Raw genomic sequence first — 19,755 nt, 5'->3', positions numbered from 1 at the left:
GTTTTAATACTCATTTCAGACAATTTTGTTGTCTACTCAGGGCAAATTTTCTTGATCATTTATGGCACTATTGTGCCAACAGGGCAATAACACAGTACTGGCATTATGAACCTCTACTCCTTTTGTCTTTAAATTCTGATCAGGTTTTCAGATGATTTGTTCATAACTCTTCTTGCCTGGGTTCCAAGGGTCCAAATCTATCTCTAAATTGGTCTCCTGAAAAGATATTTACCACAATTCTAATATCACAGTCCATGTGAATGTTAGTCCTAAGGTATGGTGAACAATTTATCCAAATGAATAAAGCTGTTTGTATTGTATCAGTAGCAAACTGGTTTATGTGGAGGATGAGTGACTGTTCTTCAGGTGTGATAAAGCTTAAAATAAATAAGACTTTATAATACCTTTTGCTCTAAGTTGTATCTAAATGACTGAGTGGGGAAAAGAAAATACTGATGTGACTGTCCTTTGATATATTGAAAAACTACTGATTTAAAGCAGGGTCTCTGAAGAAATCTTGTTATACAGCAAGATTTTAATCTCTGTTATACAGAGATTTTAATTCAGAGAGATTTTCAAACATGAATGAATGTGCATCAGACTAGATGAGACCCTACTTTAAAAGGACATAATAACCTTTGAACAGCTTTTGTTTTCTAGAAGTTGTTCTACATCCTAGGCTGTACCTGGAGACATACTTACCATTTTTAATAGTGATGATGCTAGAGGTTGTTGACTTAGAATGCAGACACAGCAGGAGCAACAGCTGTTATCATTTACATATGTTATTTTCTCTTTTGGATTGCAAGGCTAAGAAAAATAGAAAAATAGAGCTATTTCTGTGAGCTGTCATTCCACACCTGAGGCTCTGTTGCCCCAAGGCTTCCCATGGAGTTTCAAACCTCTGCTTGACTGGAAATGATTTATGTTAAGGTGAATTGATCCCGCCAATGGAGAAAAGGGCAAAGAGTTTAATCATAATTTAATGAATATAGCTTTCCAGTTGCTCTCTCCTTGGTTCAAGTTTTCCACTACTCTCAGCCAGCCGATATCTGGTATGAAACACACATCAATATCTTCCTTTGGGGACTCCCTTTACGATCAACCCGTGGAGCGCTAACCGAGTAGTTTGTAACCTCATCTTTCATTTAAATTCATGCAGATGTTCAGTTAGAAACAAAACCGCCCCATCTTCTACTACAGCGCATCTTTGGATTTACAAACTGTTTGTAAGCATTATGGCAGCTGAATAGTTTTGAAGTAAATAAGATTGACTTGAGTAACTTCACTTGCTCAAATGTGTGTACAGGCTTAGATAAGTGATGGAAGATCAGGATGTGCCTCCCGAGCAAGGCAGGATGGAAGGAGAGGGAAGAGAGATCTTGGCTCCAGCAAAGCTTTACAGGGACTCTGTCTGGGCACTGTGGGGGCTGGTGGCTCCCTGGGGCCAGGTACCGGTGTCAGCGGGGCTCCCCGTGCCGGCAGGGCTGGGCCTCGCAGCCAGGACTTGTCCCACTGCCCTGCAAAGGAGCAGGGCACCAGGCGCAGCTGGGGGCAGCCCCAGCACCAGGGATTCGGGCACCTCCACAGGGACGGGGCCGGCTCAGGCCAGGCTGGGCGGCCGGCCTGGGTTCAGGGTCTGGGTCAGGCCTGGTGAGGGTAACTGGGGTCAGACACAGCCCAGTGATGGCCAGGCAGGGCCACGGGGCAGGAGCTGGGGCCGGGCTGAGGCTGGGCTGGGCTGTTAGCCCGCGGTTCGAGGTCTGGAAGTGGTTTTGAAACCGCTCATAATTACTTGTAAAGTGCATACTTTCAATGTTAAATAACATATTCTATAATTTTCAGAGTTATTGATTGAATCAGGATATATCATTCATGGTTCTGTCTGCTACAGAGAGATGACATGATGGTATCACTGAGGCCTGGCTCCAAAGTACCTGTGCCACTAAATCTATTAAATGACACTTGATCAAAAGATATCAAATAACATATAAATAATGTCTGGAAACCTTTTGGTTCATAAAGAGGATTATATATCTAACTTTTATGATTATTTAACAAATTCTTCTAACCACCACTGTATAAAGTTTGGACGTTATCTAATATAATGCAGACATCACTAAGACAGTAACTGATCTGACGTACTCTTTGTTAGTTTGTTAATGGTGAACAATATTCAGTAATATCAATAATGTGACCCTTGTTTTACCTTTATGTACATAATAAATCTAGAATTGCCTTTTAAGAAAGACTTTAACATTTTATTTTCTCTAGTTAGACTGAGAAAGATTCCAGATGTGCAGACTTGAACCCAGGTTACTATTTGAAATGTTTTTTAATCCATCGACTTTGCTTGTCACAATCCAATAGGCGTTTTATAAATTAGCTTAATAACTTTGAGACTATGCTGTATACTCTTTGCCATGAAAATTACTTTGTAGCGCTAGGAGAAGATTGAACGCATTCTGTCAGGACCTAAATAATATCTTTATTTACGTCAGCAGCGTGCAGCTTTTTTTTGCCTGAGGGCCTATTATGTAATTTCAGAAAGGTCAAGGGGCCACAATCAATATTCAAACTGTTTTTCCAGGCTCATTTAGACTGAATAAAATTTTGTTCCTTTTCTCCCTCAGGCTGCCTTAGTTCAGCTGGGAAGTGCAAGATGCCTTTCAGTGCCTGGGGAAGCTGTTGGACCCGCAGCAACGAGCAGCGAGCGGCAGCCCGGCCTGCCTCTGCCGCCACAGCAAACTCCCCTTCACGAAACCAGTTCCTTGAAATGGAAACTGTATCATCTTCTAAAAAAGTCTAAACAAGAATCCTTGCATGTACTTGAGGCACAATGATAAAATGACCCAGATGGACATATCGGCTTTTGCTTTAGAGGCACATGCATAAATCAGTTCTTCACTATTTTTACCAGGAATCTAAGGTTGGACCCTCAGCATTCATGATGTAGAATTGGCTTGCACATCTGTTTTAAGCCTAGCGCATCCTATATTCCTCAGCCTTGCTGCATATGCGTACAGAGGAAAAACGGCGGGTTTGGGGAGGGGGCTGAGGCGCCCCGTGCGGCGAGGCTACGCGCCGCCCTGCGCCGGTTGCAGCCGGCTCTGACACAGTGCGAGGGCCCCGCGGGCGCCCAAACTGCCGCCGGGGCCCCTACTCGGGAGGGGGGAGAGAGCGGCAGCCGCCAGGGGCAGCAGAGGCGAGAGGAGGCCGGGGAGGGGGCGCGAGGGGACGCGGGAGCAGAAGTGCGACGGGCGCGTTTTTGGAGGGAGCGGAGGCGACACGCGGAAGGAGGCAGCGCTGGGGCACGGCGGAGACCCACTGGGGGAGGAGGCGCTCGGTGCCGGGGCAGGGACGCGCCGAGGGGCCGAGGCCACCCCGCACCGGGGCAGAGGAGCAGCAAGGAGGCAGGAGCAGAGGAGGAAACGAGTCGGCAGCCGGGGGCGGCGGACAGGCTGGTGCGTGCCGCCCCCAGGGCCCCGGAGGGAGAGAAACGCCGCGAAGACGCGGGGAGCTGGGACGAGGAAGGGAGGAGGAGAGGTGTCTGGCTTATGCGGAGCCCGGTGAGGCGGGAGGAAAGGGGCTTCCCGAAGTGGCTGTTCAGTCGCTTGTTTTCTTCTTCCCCGCTACTCGAACCGGCGATTGGAAGTCGGTGTTAACTGGCAATAAGTTGCCCGAGGCGCGACCGTGCTGCCCGCGCGAGCGGCGGGTGGGGAGCGCTGCGGGGCCGGGGCCGGGGCCGGGCGGCCGCAGCGGCCGCGGAGCTGCGGAGGGGCCTCGGCCTGGTGCGGGCGCTTGTGCTGCGGTGGGTGGCGCCCGGGTGCGTGTGCGGGAAGGTGCGAACGGGGCGCGGACAGGCGGGAAACGGAGAGTCTGAGGCGCCCGAGAAGGCTCCGGCGCGACGGGCAGGCGATGGGGAAGAGCTGGGGCGGGTGCTGCTCCCAGCGCTGCCCCGGGGCCGGAGCCGGGACCGTCTGGCCGAGCTGGAGCCGCGGCGACTGTGGCGGCTGTGAGAGCCGGGAGGGCGGCGCTGCTGGGCCGCGGAGTCGGGGCCGCCGGGCGCCCCGGCGCGGCGGGGGAGCGGGGGCACCGCGCGGCAGCGCTGGAGCTGCCGGGCTGCGGCGGGGCGATGGGCCGCGCGCAGGGGCGTTAACGAGCGCTCGGCGCCGCGGGGAGGCCCCTGCTCAGCATCTGAGCAGCTCGCAGCGCCGGCGTGGCCGCAGGGCGAGCGGGGCGCCGCGCCGCTGGGGCTGCGGAGCAGCCGGCGAGCTGCGGGTGCCTGGCACCAGCCTGGCATGGGGAAAGCGAGGACTTGGGCGGATTAAAAACGGAGCCTTTCAGGCTTCCCCAGGTACAGTGCAATCACGGTAGCAGACCTGTGGAAGGGGGAGCACTGCTCGCCAGAGGGGGACTGCACAACAGTCCTTTACTCGGAGTGAAATTAGAGAAACATGGGACACTTCCAGCTGCTGTCCTAGGGAGATGACTTTTGCAGCGGCTGTGGCGGTGCTGGGAACTGGAACCGCTGGGACACAGCTGATGGCTCAGTAGAGCGTTGCCATAGGGAGTTTGTGGCCTATGCCACTTGTAAACACTGCCCTGCGCGGGGGAGGGCTTTGGGCTGAGTTGATGGAGGGATATGATGAGCAATGGCCTGATCCTGCTGTTCCTGCAAAGGAGAAACCCCCATGAAATTTGTGGATAAATATTCAAATTGCTACAATGCTCTAGGCAGTGTGTTTTGTGGAGGGGCAAGGCCTGAAGTTTGTAATAAGTATGCAGATTGTTACAGCACTAATCCCTACAGTCTGTTTTGGGGGGATGAGCGGTAGAGTTTGAAATAGATAAAAGTTCAGACTGTGATCATGTTAAGCCCTGTAATCTGCTTCCCAGAAGCCAAGGGTGGAGTTTCAGTGATTGCACATACACAGTGTGTGTAAGTACACATTGTTACAATGTTAACCCTTATTACCTGGTCTACAGGGAAGGAAGGGTAGCATTAAGAATGCATATATATTAAGACTGATGAAGTTGAAGGTAGTTACAATGTATGTATGTTTGAACAATGGATGTATGTATGTTTTGCAGAGGTGGGGGGTGGAATGTCTATGCTCCATCAAGGATGCTCTTGAGGGACTGTGGCTGTGGGTGACCTACACTGGGGCAGGGGAAACCACTAAGAAGCATGGAGGAGGAGTGAAAGAAACCATTATGCAGACAACCCCAACCTCTTGTGCTGCTCATTGTCTCACTGAAGTGATTGGGACAGACTGTGTCACCCACAGTTAAAAGAAGTTGTTGAGACCAGGAAAGGGGAGACACAGGTATCTGGCTTAAGTTGAGCTTGGAGAAAAGGGAGGAAAGGTGTTTACTTAAGTGTCTGTTTGATTATGTACTTTTTTTTCCCAATACCTCAATCAGTAGTCAGAAGTTGGTGTTAACTGGCAAAAAATTAAGTAAAAAGTCCCCTTGTTAAGACTGCTTCTCCCACACCCTGTGTTCAGAATAAATGCATGAACCAGCTGTACTGTAGTCTGGAAGATCTACCAAAATCAGATTCAATAATCAAATGGGACTTGTAGTTTCTTGTTGATGATAATTGTGTACCAGAAGCAAAAAATGAGATGAGATATTTTGCAGATGTGCAAATAATGGTTTTATTTGAGATTTGAGTTGAAGCACAATAATGCCATGCTGATTTTATGATTTTCATGAAGAAAATATAAAGCAACTGAAAAAATTAGAAACTGACATAGCTGTAATTTGTAACATATGCAAATCGTCTCTCTCTGAAGCCATCTGGTCAGAATTAATCCAGACAACAAAAATTATAATAGGTCAATATCAAGCAAAAAGCCATGCCCATGCAGAAATGTAACTGGCATAGAGTAAAATCACCTGTACATGGGGTGTAAGGTCCATCTTTATTGGTAAGCGTGTAAGCATGTACTGTCCTTGGTCTCTTAGGAGACAATTTACAGCAGACCAAATCAATGATGGTGCGTATGTGTGTTTATGTACATCCTTACAAACCATTCTGATCTATAACAGAATATTCCAGTAAACTAACTTCTTTTTTTTTAAAACAAATTCTCAATACCCATATGAGAGGATATCATTAAGTCATCCTGAAAAACTTTTTTTGCCTTCATGCGTGATGATATGGGAAAAAGACCATTCCCTGGGGAGTAAAAACTGTAAAAAGTATTTCTCTTAACTATGCAACTCTAACAAAGAGCAGTTCATGGGTTACAGCTATGAAAATCCAATTTGACAAAAGAAAGTTTTGTGAAAGTTTAACTTCTGTTTTTTAAGGAACGTGATTTCTGGGCCTATAGAAAATGATGTAATGGGCATACCATTTTGAACTTTTCTATTCATTCTATGTCTTTTTCTTAGGAATATGACAGCACTGTACACATGTAAAAGACCTGGAGTTCTTGCTTAACTGAGTAGGTAGACAATGATCTTTTCTTGCCTGCTCCTGTGCTTCAGCTTTTGACATTTCTCCATGCTGTGGAAACTCATGCAGAGTTGTTATGCTGGTCAGAAAGAATTCCTATAACCAGAAGTAAGTCCATCATAATCCATTACAAGTCTAGAATCTTGGGTGTAGCTGTCTTTCTGTAGCAATTTATTATAGTAATAATAAAAAAAAGGAGTTAAAGCATACAGTGCTTGAAATGATTGCCTTCCTAGAGGTGGGAGTTATCTCAAAACATAATTATTCCTCCTCTTCCATTGCCATCAAGAAACCGGAAGGATGCTGAGTTCCAGATCTTCTTTTCGTTGAATACTCATGTTCTTAGTATTTTGGTTCTTCACAGAGCCAAGGTCAACAAAGTTCTTAGCACATCTTCACTTTAATTTCTGTTCAGCTGTCTGTAATTAGCTATGTGCTTTAGAGCTCTACTGGACTGAATTTGAAGGAAGGATATAAAAAAAGATTTAAAAAAGTGCCTTATATGTTGTGCGTTTCAGTGAGGTGTTTCCCTATTTCTGTGTAGTATATAAGAAAAAAACAACTTTTCACGCACTGTCACAAAGTTCCAATTTATAGTGTTTAAATGTGATTACAAGAGAGAACACTGTATATATATGTGTATATATATAAAAATATAAATATAAAAATAATAACCAAGAAAAGCTTTTGCTAAACAGGACAGCTGATGATAATGACTGAAATATTCTGGCATATATTTGTCATTTTCTGCAAAGTATGCTCATGTTGTCTGTTGCTCCAGGCAGACAATCGACCTATTATAATTTGCTAGTATTATTGACATTACACTGAAGCAGCGTTGTTTAGTTTCTTTCACTTTGCAGCTGTTGTTTGAATGGCAAAAAAATGGATACTCAGGTAGCAATAACTTGGCTAGTAATGATTTCATCTTGAGAAGTAACATGAAGCCATTGTGCAGGGCTAAGAATTACAGCTGAGGAATTACAAGCTTAGCAGAATTCAATGAATTTTATCTTCAAAAGGCTGTACATTGAGCTATAATTCTTTTAGCCAAGAGCTGATCTTCACTTTGCAATATTAAAAATATGTGGCAGCAAAAGTAGGTCCTCACTTTCCAAATGTTTGAAAAATGTCTGAGAAAAGTCATTAGCATTCATTAAAATATGCAAGTTTGGTTGCTTATTCTTTTTATGGAAAAAGAGGGATTTTTAATCAACATGGCCATGATTTCTACAGAACTTGTGGAAAAAATGTAGAAGGTGATAGTAAGGCTATGTCAGTCTCTCGGCTCAAGGATACTTAGGGATACCAGGCTTCAAAGTACCATGATTTATATTTACGTGCAAAGTATATTTAAGGGCCTTACGCTTGTTCCACTTCGGGATACTGGAATAAACTATTGATTTAATCACATACCACCTTACTTAAAGATGACCAGTGGAGAATGTGTGCAAGATACCATGTGAGTTAAGGTACTTAACTCTACCCAGACCTCTAAAGGAAAGGATCATAAACACAAAATTCACGATTGTGAATATAATTCCATATTAAAAGATGCATAGCTTTTGAGAAGAGCTCCTTTTGGTTCATTGTTCACAAAGCACTTTACAGATAAAAGGAAAAGTCTCCAAGGCCAGCTCTCAGCCAGGCCCAAGAGTAGGCTGAATTTTGACACACACTCCAAGGTCATATTCTAAGATCCTCTGGATTTTGAAAAAGACATGAAGTCAGTATGAATTTGAGATACTTACAAGCTCCATATAATCTTCAGACAGGCAGTGTTGAGCCCTTCTTGGGAGAGACCACAGGATATTTTGTCTGTCTGATGTTGATGAGTTTGTCACGTGACCAGTGATTGCCTAAGGCTGGATAAGATAAATTGAGGCAGCTGGGCAAGACAAAGAATACATTTACACCAGGTAGATTAAATTTTTATTTTGAGTTCTCTAAAGTGCACAATGCATCTAAAATTTTTCTTCCTAAGAGCACCAGTTGGCTCATCCAAACATAGCTATATCTTAAAGCACCCCAGCTGTACAGGGGCAGTATATTTGGCCCAGAGCCTAGCCTCAAGACTGCTTGTAAAGTACAGAATAGATATAATAAGCATTCTCAAACTTCTTTTGAGGAAAGTAGAATGATCACATTTTTACACGATAAACCTAAATCTTAGCACAAAGGATCAGATTTTCAGATGTGCAACATACCCAGGGCTTTAATTTAAGTTATTGAGAGAACTGGATGCTGAATAGGTTTGGGCTCAGCTGCATGTTGAAATCAGGTCCTCCAGTTTAGTTGCTGTGTAGTTGCATCAGAAATTGGTCTGAGTCACTGTAAACAAGTTAGCTTGAGTGCTGGAAGTGATCAGGTTGAGACACTGTGCAGTCAGTATGGACTAATATATTTTGATCCTTATTTTTGGCTAGCTGCAGTGTCTGCCTTTCACTATGATCTGCCAGTGAGTGACTGTAGCAGTCACAGGTCTGCTCTCAGATGGCTAAGTATCTCAACAAAACTAGTTTTCAAAATCGTTGCATCTCTGCTGTTCTGCTCAGCAACCAACAGATAAACACCCAGTAAAGAGCTCAAGGTGTATGAAGAGGTTAAGATGTCAATAGACTAATGAGGTCCCCTTATATCTGAGGAGAAAAAAGATCATTATTTTTTAAAATGTATTGATTTTCATGATATGAAGTGGGAATATGAGGACACCAGCAAATTATTAGCCAGGTTTAAAGATGCAGAAAGATACCCAACTAGGTGAAGAACAAAATAGTCAAAAATTAGTCACTGCCACCAAGTGAATCTGCATAATTGAAAAATGAAGAAGAAATCAAAGGCCTTCCTCACTGCTTTCATGTGTCCGCAGTATCATTACTGGTTGCTGGAGAAATGCAACTCAAAGGATCAAGCCTGATTTAGGATTAATTTCTACAGTGGCCTTTCATTGATTCAGCTATCTATGTGAGTATCATATGTGTACTCTCCAAAACTGTGGAACAGTTCAGAGAGAGTTAATAAAGACTAGCAAATCGTTAACGTAATCGGTAGAAGTCTTCCTCCTTAGTACTAGCTACTTTTTCTCCTGTATTCTGATGATCTGCTTGTATAAATTCAAGATGAATTAGGATTACCGATAGTCTGAATGAATGGAAAAGGAAAGGTGGTTTGTAAGGGGCCATCTATACATGTAAACCAGGGGTATTCAACAAATGAGGTGCTGAAATTAATGTTGGGCATTAGCTAGTGCTTTACTGGGGCAGGGCCAAGTTGGAATAACAATACTCATCTATTGTACCAAACACAGTGGGGACTCTAGGCACTACCGTAATGTAAGTAATATGTAATAATGTGAGTAGCTCTAGTCTTGCTAGTTGTTCCCCTGAGTTTAGCAGGACTATGGGTTTGAATAAGATTTCTCTTGTTGTAGTTACTACAAAGGAATTGAGCTTGTACGGGTTTGGATTTGTCTCTGTCACTCACAGTGCCTTAATGGGCAAGTGAGACTGGGCAGATTTTTGAAGTTGAGAGGTCTAATCCAGGGAAGGTATTCACTAAACTCCTACCTTAAGAATGCTTTTAGGATCAGCCCATCTTTGTGTAATGCTCTAATCCTTTAAGAACAAAAATTTTGATTGTACTCTTCCTGAAGAAATACTAAATAAGTAGGCATAAGGAGAACTGAGAGTTTATCATGGCAGTCAAGGTAGACATCTAAAAGGAAGTTGTTGCAGAAAGCAGGGAAGGAGCTTCAAAGAAACAAGGAGAAACCTGCAAAAAAAGCTGTCAGAAAGAAGTCTTAGGAGAAAGCTGATAAACAAGCCAGCATGAGAAGTGACCTAAATTGCATCTGAGTTTTGCATGGCAGGGCTTTCATAGTTGGGTTAGCATCCTGCATGATATTTAGGCAGAGGGAAGATCTGGGATTCTCTATGGGGACCATCTAGGGAGCTAGAGATACTTTTGCAGTCCCTGCAAATAGTATTTTTCTTTATTTTCTTACTGTTATATGTAGAGGAAGCCTCAGTATCTGGTTTGCATTAGATGCGTACATTTCAGACAGATGAAGTTAGGTGAGTTGATTCCCATTCTAAGTAAACAACCGCGTATAGTTCTTTGAGGAGAGAAAAGACAAACAGTAAAGGGTAGTTTATAAGCTAGCTAAATACTTTTTAATAGATTGTGGTGAGGGGAGAAAAGAGAAGATTTGGCTTTTATTTTATTACAACTCTTCCTTGGGCTTTTTTTTTGGATTTGAATATGTATTTCAGCAAAAAGCTGAATTAAGAATGTGCTAAATCATACTTCCAGCCTGAAATAGAGAAATTGAGGGACTAGGCTTGCCATGTATAAAAAAACCCACTCATAACTATAATCAAGGGAAGGACCTACCCTTTAGGGCAATATACAGTACAAGTTTCCCATTTGCAAAACATTAAGTTACATTAAGTTTCTGAAAAGTATCATGAGAATAACACAGGGACAAAGCACTGTTTAGGGGAGGATTGTATGAGAAACCTTAAAGAACTTTTGACTATCTCTTGTTGGTGAAATACTTCAGAGATTTGAGATGCTTGTGCTCTGTTTCAAAAAGCAAAACATTATTTCAGGAATGGTGAGATTATATTCCCTACCTGCCCAGGAATGGGAAGGTAGAGCTATTTCAGCAATAACCAGGAGGAAGTTGGGTGCTGTAAAGAGGAGGGGAAACAGAATTTCTCTCTTTAGTTTACCTCTAGAATCTTAGCAATACACAGCTTCCTTTAGCACATCACATCAGCAACATCAGTACAATTCTGTTTTGGGGAATTTCCTTGGCCTTGTATGTGCATATAACATTTGAAATGTAGTTGTACTTTTGAATGTATTACTAAACAACAGAACAAATGTACGTTATGGTTTGTCTTGACCTACCAAGCTGAAAAACATTAAGATCCAGCCAGCCTAAAAGAAAAAAAGAAAAGACTAATGGAGATTTTCAAGTAGTTTTTATTCCACTACAATGATTATTTAATTCTTCAAAGATTGCTAGAGTATTTTAGTGTTTAAAAGCATGTCTTAAGTGAAGTATGTGTCTGCTAGAAATGTATTGTCAATGTTAAATGTATACTTCTTCCCCTCATCCAGAGTTTTTTTTAAAAAAAAGCATTTTCTTTGTACAATTGCATAGCATTCAAGAGAGAAAGGAAAAAAAAAGAGTCGGTGCTGTCTTCTGAAAGACTAATTTGTACCTAAACAAGAAAGAAAGATTTGTTAAAGAAAACAAATCCTTCTTATCTTTGAAAAACAGCTGAACCTATCTAGAACAAGTATTTTGGTGTCTTGTTTATGCGGGCAAGTACAAAGTCCTGCTGACTTAAAAAAAATAACAATTGGGGCTATTTTCTGTAGGTTTATGTTCAGGAGCTTCTCCCCATCCCTCACTCCCCAGCTGTATTTTGTAAAACAGGCAAGCCATATTCCAAGATTTTCATAGAAGTGTTGCTTAGAGTCATCCCTTGAAAATAATCAATTTTTTTTTTCTCCATATATACATTTTGTTTAACAGAATGATTCTGAACTCCTGGCAGTAAGATCAAAGAGATCTTTCACAATTCAGCTCTCTTAGCATGTAACAAGCTCACAACAACTTCTGAAGGTTAACTTTTAGGTCTACCAAACTACAAGTACAAACATGGAGAAAAGGGGAATGACGGTGAGAAACTGTATTTTTGTTTTTATTTAATTTTGATTTTCGCTCTGAAAATGAACTTTTAACAAAGTTGGCAAAATATTCACCTTACCAGAAAGGATTGGCTAAAAAATAAGTTTGCAGATCGGAAAGTTTATCTTTCTTTTCTACCTCCTCACTCCCCCTTTTATGCTTCTGGAGCAAAACAAAGTAGTTTTCTTTTTGTTAAATTCAGCCCTGAAGTAGTTTGAGCTCTGATGTGTTTCCCATTAGAGCAGATAATGTTTGGCATCTTCTTCACTCGTTTCACATTTGAGGCTTTGCCAGTCTTTTATTTTATTCTAGTTACATTTAAGAGATGAATTTCTATTGCCCTCTGTGAGGTTCTATGTTAAGTATTCTTTCTGATCAAATAGGATGTACCTCTGCTATCAGCTATATCAATTCTTCTTGTAACCAATCTCATTAAATAATTTTAGATAATTAGGAAGGCCTACGTTATATGAAGTCTGAGCATTGGTGTTACAGGAAAGGAGTAGCATCCTAATGTGTCATTTTCATATTAGGCTCCATTTGTCCTGACTTTATATTGTATTGCTCCTTGGAAAGTATTTGCACTTGTATGGAGTAGGTGCTAAATGCTGTCATACAGATGCAGTTGTATTTTCGGTGAGGCTGCTCTTTGTAAATGTGTACTTCTTGGTCTTATTTTGCACTATAGTGTAGCCTATTGTAGCATAAATCCACATCATATTCCATAGACCCTTGGTCTTTTAAGCTACCAACATACACAGAAGATAGGCTATAACTGCACCTGTGTTTAGCAATGTTTGCTTCTGATGATGATTTTTCTGATAATGATAATTTGCTGTCAAGAAAATGCCCGTTATTAGCTCCTGCTTGCAAATGACAAGACAAGTCTGAGCAGCAATAAGAGCTGAAATAGTAGTTATAAATGTTCAAGGAAGCCTAGAAGTCTCTTGCTCCACAATTCGATGCCTAGTTCCCAAAGTGCCACCCACCAGATCTTTAGTTTGTATAAACAGTCTTAGCACTTGGATTTTTTTTAATGATTTTTTTTCAGTTGAATTCTGTTCCAGAGTGTAGACACAACTGAAAAACCTGCCTCAATTAGGTAGAAAGATCTATCATATGAAATGGCAGGACTTACATGAAAAATTATGATAAAGAACTAGAGGTTCCAGTCTGTGTCGATCTCTGCTCAAAAGCTCTATGGATGAATGTCCTTAGTATGCAGAACAAGTGGCAGACATCTTCACAAAAGGTGAAATGTTGAGTAGATGGAATTCAAAGGCCCACTAAAATCTAATTGACTTTCAGGACTAAAATGGTTAAAGCACTCAGATATCACTGTGGGAGGAGTACTTTGGCTCTCTCTGCTGAGCAACAGGTATGGCTTTTCTGCTGGATCAACTGGGGGCTGCAGATCTTGCTTGAGACTCAACCATAGCTTGTGAGCTTTATGAAGATGCTTCAATTGCTCTGCCACTGTGTTCCCTATTATTTATTATGGGTAAGAAATTCCTCTTTGTGTTTATCTATGTATTTTTATTATTATTATTGGGCAATTACTAGTTTATTTACTGTTTGCACATCCTGATTCAAAGACTTTGATAAAAATAAATTGCTGTGATGGAATTGGTCTGAAGCTCTTCTTGCTAGCAGTATGCCAGATGATCTTTTGGAGACACAGAAGATGCAGCTACCTAAGCTATTAGTGTGATAACCCACTTATCCTGTTACAGATAGAGAAAAACCCCACCTTATTGTAATTTGAAACAGGCCTTCAGCCAGCAAAAATCAAAGCAGGATCACTGACTTCAATTAAGCTACATTGACGTAGATCAGCTGAATGCTTGGTGCAGTATTTACAACTTTTATAAATTAAATCCAGGCAATTCTATGGTCCTGGTAAATACAAGTAATTGTATAAAATCTTTGCAGCTTGCTAATGAACATCCACTATACCTATCCATTCTTTCTCCTTCAGAGCTTCCTAAGAAAATGAAAGATAGCTGGTAGAGCAGAATTCCTTGTGGTACTGTCCAGTTGTGACTGCTGAACCTCAAAGGTTTCACAGTAAAGCAAGCGAAAGTGATATGCTGCCTTTTAATCCAAGGAAGGGGGATACTTTGTTTAAAAGCATTTAATCTTAGCAAAGAGATTATTAGAAAGGAGAAGCAGCTGCAACTGAAATCTCTGTATTTATTCTGCAGTCGTACCCTAATGACAGGGAACAAAGTATGCAGAGTACTGGTCATATTATACTGTTTGGCTATATGGATTTTTTGTTTGTTAGAGGGACAAATAGGAAAGTATTTAATTTTGATTTACTCACAATGCGTAGAGCTTCTGATCTACTCCAAGAAACTTTGGCCTCACTAAAAATGTGTATCACACCTTAAAATTACAGTGAGGTTACTCTGCTGAACCTGAGAAGTTATTCCTCTTAATTCATGACTTAGGACAAGATTTGAACCTACTTTAGAAGATTTTTCTTCCTGAATAGGCTAGGTTGAGAGAGGGTGTGGATAGAGAAAGGTTGGTGAGTAGAATGGGAAATGAGTTCAAATATTTTGCCTGTTCTAAGGAGAGACAGTCACTGCTGGGTGAGTAATTTAGCTGCACCATAGATCTTTCGGTGGTAAGGCTGTTTATCTTCCTCATTCATTTCAGTGTTTTTTATGCTGCATCATACATCTCCACAGATCACAAATTAGTACCCTAATTCACTGTTCTGTAATATACTACTATATTACCTGACACCAAAACTAGTTTCATAAACATACATTGGGACAAACAAGGAGGAGTGCTTGGATGCATGATGGAGACAGAAATGTGGTACTTGTGAAAGGTGGTGAAATAAAGATCTTTACAGTATTGTTCTGTGGAATAAGATAATTATGATTCCCGACTGTTCAAGCTCACTTGGCAGACCCACTAGTTTGCCTAAAGATGCTTTCATATGACCATATTTAGTGACAATCTAATTCTTGTTTTTTTTTTTCCCTTTTATTTTGCTACTAGTTAATGATAGACTAGAAACATAGATGTACTTAGCAGTAGTAAATATGCATCAGTATATTTATGCTGAGAATACTTGTCCCTTAAAAACTAAACTGAGTCTACCAAATTCAGTAAAGGACTTGAAACCCAGCATCAGAAGTTCTGTCTTTTGACATTCTGGTATAGTTATTTCAATGCCATTGGTCTACAGAGGAATTGTTAGTAAAGAATTAAAATGAATAGTGAACAGCAGAAAAGCCATTACTGCTATCACAAAGGTTGAACACAGTGATGAAGAGATTTACCTAAAATATTGCTTTTTTTCTGACTTCTGTTACTTTTGGTCTCTGTGTTACCAGAAGATAGATTTTTGTTACTACACTAAGTGTTAGTTTTATATTTTCATATTTCTGTGAAGATGTTCAGAGATTCTTTAATGTCTGTTTTGTAAATGTGCCTGAGAAAATGATGCAGAGGATATTATAATAATTTGTTGTATTCTCTTGAGTTTCCTTTAAAGATTTCCAGTCTTTTAAATATTTGCATCTTGTAAAATGTAAAGCAACTTAAGCTAGCATGGACATTCTATTGAGTAAAAGCCTCATTTTATGTTCATTTTAGCTTCTGTGTCCTTCAGCCTAGCTGTTCTCTAGCACTTCAACTAACCTCATGCGCCTGGGTGTCTGGAAGAAAGAGAAAGCAAAATGGTAACAGTCAGTTCTTCCAGAATTCCCTAGGTTCTGAACAGTGGATCACCCCATAGGAAAATCCATAAAGATCAATTCTGTATAGTTTTCAGTACAGTTACAGTGCATACCACATGGCTGATTATTTATGAAACCTGGCATTAACAGTTTTCAAATGTTATGGTAAAGGAATAAGTAAGTGTGAAGACTTACTTGTAGTCATAGTCTCCTGGTGAACAGTCTTCAGAATGTCACAAATAGCAAAAAAACTACTAAAAGCAAAAGACATGATATTTCTTCTGGTTCAGGATTCATTTCTAAGTGGTATTAGTTCAAACTCTAAAGTCTAGCCTTTATTTTTCATAGGAAATGACCTATTTATTTTTCAATGTCTATCTTTCTTCGTATCAGAAAATTTCAGCACTCGATCTGTTATTTATAGAGGAACACTGTATAGCTTGGATTAATTTCCATCTTCTGAGAATGTTTATGACATAAACCCTGGTCTCCATTGGGTGAGTCTGTGAAGCTAGGCATAGTGGTAAACAGTTGGCATTGCCCGTGTTAAGAACATAGCATGTCCAGTCTAGTACTGTAACAGAAACACTGTTTGTATCCATACAGAGGATCCAAGTGGGATGCTCTGAACTGCTTGAGTGGTATTCCACATGAAGGCTGGAAAGATTTTCAGGTTAGATAGATTCAAATGGATATAGCTGAGTCAAGAATTTATTTCAGTCTGTAGGTTTTTTTGCTATGGTGCCCATCCATGTATTATAGACATCTATAGGTCAAAACTTAACTGAAACGTAAGTACTAATTAAAGCTATTCCTGACTATTCCTGACAGTCTCTTAGTGAGGCTAGATACACTCCATCAAATTTTACATACCTAAGTATTAGAAACCTAATCAAAATTAGTAATCTGGGCTCCCTCTGTAGTTGGTGGAGAAACCTGTTGTGGGGGCGTCTAGCCAAAGACTGATGTTGTTCTTGAAGGGGCCTGAGCTCTTGATCTCCTGGTTGTCTAAACTGGTGACCTGGACAGAAGACGCTGTCTCCCCCTTTTGTCCACCACACCTGGGTATTCTTTCTGTGGAAATAGAGCACACAAGATGTGATAATACAGACACAGACCTTATGCTGATAAAGAGGGCACAGAAGGGAGATGCATCTGCACATGTAGATTAGGTATTGCTAGTCTCCATCGTCTGTACTACTGTAATTTAGACTAGATGCTTGATTAAAGCTATGTGAGATGAATATCATTCCAAATAGTGTTTTCTTAGTACTGTCTTCTTTAGATTGTGGTTGGAACATGGAGTAATGGAGTATGTTTTACTCCTTCTGCCTTCATGTCTGAGCTCTTCTGGAGCTCTGGGGCCCACATTTAGTGCTCTGTGTAAGAAAGGTTGATTCAGAACTTGTTGTAGTGAGTTCCACCTTTGGGCTTCTGCAACTGTAAAGCTTGGTCTCTGATTCAGCTATCTGATTCATTTTAAAATCACCTCATCCAGTTGCTTATGAACCCTTTTTCTTTAGGTTATGCAATGTTATGATTTTTCTCTCTTATGTATTTAGCTTGTAAATATTTAGTTGTGGGATGCTACTTCTGTGCAGGTGGGTAAGTTGATTAAACGTGTTCCAAAGAAAACATCCACTGTTTCAGTTGGTCATTTCCTTACTTGAGAAACAACAGCTATCAAAATCCTCCAAAGCTATGACTTAAAAAAGAGAAAGACGGAAATAACAAATCACACCTTTTCCTGCTCTGATTTTTCTGTCTGTTCTCTATCTCCCAGTCCCTTTCTTTCTTGTCCCAAATCTTAGTATAATTATTTCAATTTATTGAAATATTTTGAAGTATTTAAATTTCCACCCAGAATATACAGACAAATTCTGATCTCTGTGTTCATTTCATGAAAGGATGCACTCTCTTATTCTCTGCATTTTTAAGAATGACTGTTCTACCGTTTTCTTCTCCAGCAAAAGAGAATCCCTTTCTTACTAAGTTCTCCCTCCACATTTTACCACGTTTTTCTGTTGTGTGCTTACTGCTTCCCACAAATTTCTCCCCATTTTTCATCATATTTGGCATCCTTCTCATGCCACATTAGCCCACATTTCCTTTCTGTCTACTGGCTGTTGCAATTTGATGGTCCCTTCTATCTCCTTTTCTGCAGGTACTCTGCAGTTAGGGTGTATTTGATTTTTTTGTATTTGATTTTCCTGGGGGTATGGCCTCACATTTGTTCACATAAGTCAAAGGCCACATGCACCAGCCTTAATGGGATAGCTTGCAGGTTTATTTGCTTTAGCAGTCATAAAGGTTTGTGTCTGTTTGCGTGGCAAAGATACAGGTTTGATATTGAAGGAATAAATCAGTTTATAGGAACCCCTAAACATGGATATAAGAGCTGGCAACAATACCCTGTAGGTAGCTGTTTTTTTTTTTTTTTTTTTTTTTTAGCACAAGGAAAACCATAAACTGAAAATAACTTTGTGGGGAAAGTAGATACTCTGTGTTCTTTTACATATGCTAATTTAACAAATATGTCTCTTGCAGGGAAAAGATAGGACCTGTACTATACTTTGCTTGCATCCTCTGGGGGAAATGGTAAGGAAAAACTTTATTCCTCCCTTTGTATATTCTCGTAATCTAACTTCAGATTTCACAATCATGTGAAATCAGGATCAAAAAAAAGGGTTTGATCAAAACATCAATCCTCTTCACCTTCACTGTACCTTATTTTCACCCAGTGATTTTAAATAGCCAATCCTTGTCCAATGTGACTCTGGAGTTACTTTGAGATGAATTTTCTTTTTATAAGTGGATTTTTTAATCCATGAAATACTTTTATACATAAAGCCTGAGCTCATGGGAGGAAGGTAGGGTAGGGTACATAGACTGGGCTCAAGACTTTATCAGGAAAGCACGGAATAAGGAGGTGGTTTTCACTGTCTTTATGAAGGTATATCTAGGAAAATATTTTGTCTCTGGCAAGTTTTTTTGCTTTGGCACCCATTCAGCAGCCTTTGCCTTTCCAAGACAATTTAAACAGTTCTAAAAAATCCTCATCTTCTACTATAAGTAGAATTCCATTCAATTTATTGTGTAAAATTTGAGCTGGGATCGTTGAAATCTAAGGCATCTAAGGTAAAATCGAAGGCCACTGTTGTGATGCTGTGAGTGTGAATCAGGGTCTCAGATGTTCACACCGTACAAACCCATCCTGAAACAGAAAAATGAGAAATCACCTCATACATACTCTCTTTTTCTCCCTTATCCTCTAATGACTTGGCTCAGGATCCTGTTGTCCTCTTTTACGCTGAATTTGCTAAGTAGTCACTGCACCCTGGTTAAGAGATGAATACAGCACAAAGTGACAGGCATAAAACCAGTTCTGCACACACCTTGCCATCTGTCAAGGAACAGCAACATTGTGTTTTAATTAATAAGTAGTCCTAGAATTTTTGACAGGAGCCCAAGTAAGTACCTTCTCATTATCCTGGCTTTGCTGCTCTTTTCTTGGGATCAAGCTTGCACTGTTCAGGCACTTGGTCCAAGACATCCCACAAGTGTTTATTCAGCTAACTCCCATTCACATCAGTACTGTCACTGTAAGGATTTTTTCCCCTTAAGTGTGGAAAGCACATGAATAAAATGACTTTTTATGGGTGATGGAAAACTGTCCTGTGTGCATTACTAGAGCTGGTCTAAACTTACCTTTTAAGCACAACTCAGAAATTGCAATTACATCTGGCACTCATGGAGGTAAGAGGAATTTCCTTGTATTATGCAGCCTTTCCTTCGTGCTGTATTGTGCATAGCTAAGCCAAAGTGAGGAAAGGGGATACATTTTAAGAAAATAAGATTGATTTCTTTGAAACAGCCTCTGGATA

The 19,755-nt window shown here is 40.7% G+C and overlaps 1 long non-coding RNA gene across 4 annotated transcripts in view; it reads left to right on the top strand.

The window, feature by feature from the left end:
- The first annotated feature begins 3,290 nt into the window (after window positions 1–3,290).
- The window catches only part of LOC106483419 (uncharacterized), a 179,562-nt gene continuing 163,097 nt past the window's right edge, over window positions 3,291–19,755 (top strand). For 3 of the 4 annotated variants that reach the window (XR_010883606.1, XR_010883605.1, XR_010883604.1), the window contains exon 1: window positions 3,291–3,569. This is a non-coding gene — a long non-coding RNA (uncharacterized lncRNA). Of the gene's footprint in view, window positions 3,570–18,302; window positions 18,470–19,755 lie in introns of those variants that run through there. The other variant, XR_010883607.1, reaches the window with a different exon arrangement.

This window comes from Apteryx mantelli, chromosome 2 (genome assembly GCF_036417845.1).
Source record: "Apteryx mantelli isolate bAptMan1 chromosome 2, bAptMan1.hap1, whole genome shotgun sequence".
NCBI classification, from domain to species: Eukaryota; Metazoa; Chordata; class Aves; order Apterygiformes; family Apterygidae; genus Apteryx; species Apteryx mantelli.
The sequence above is the reverse complement of the archived record's forward strand: the minus strand, read 5'-3'. Positions and strand labels throughout refer to the sequence as shown.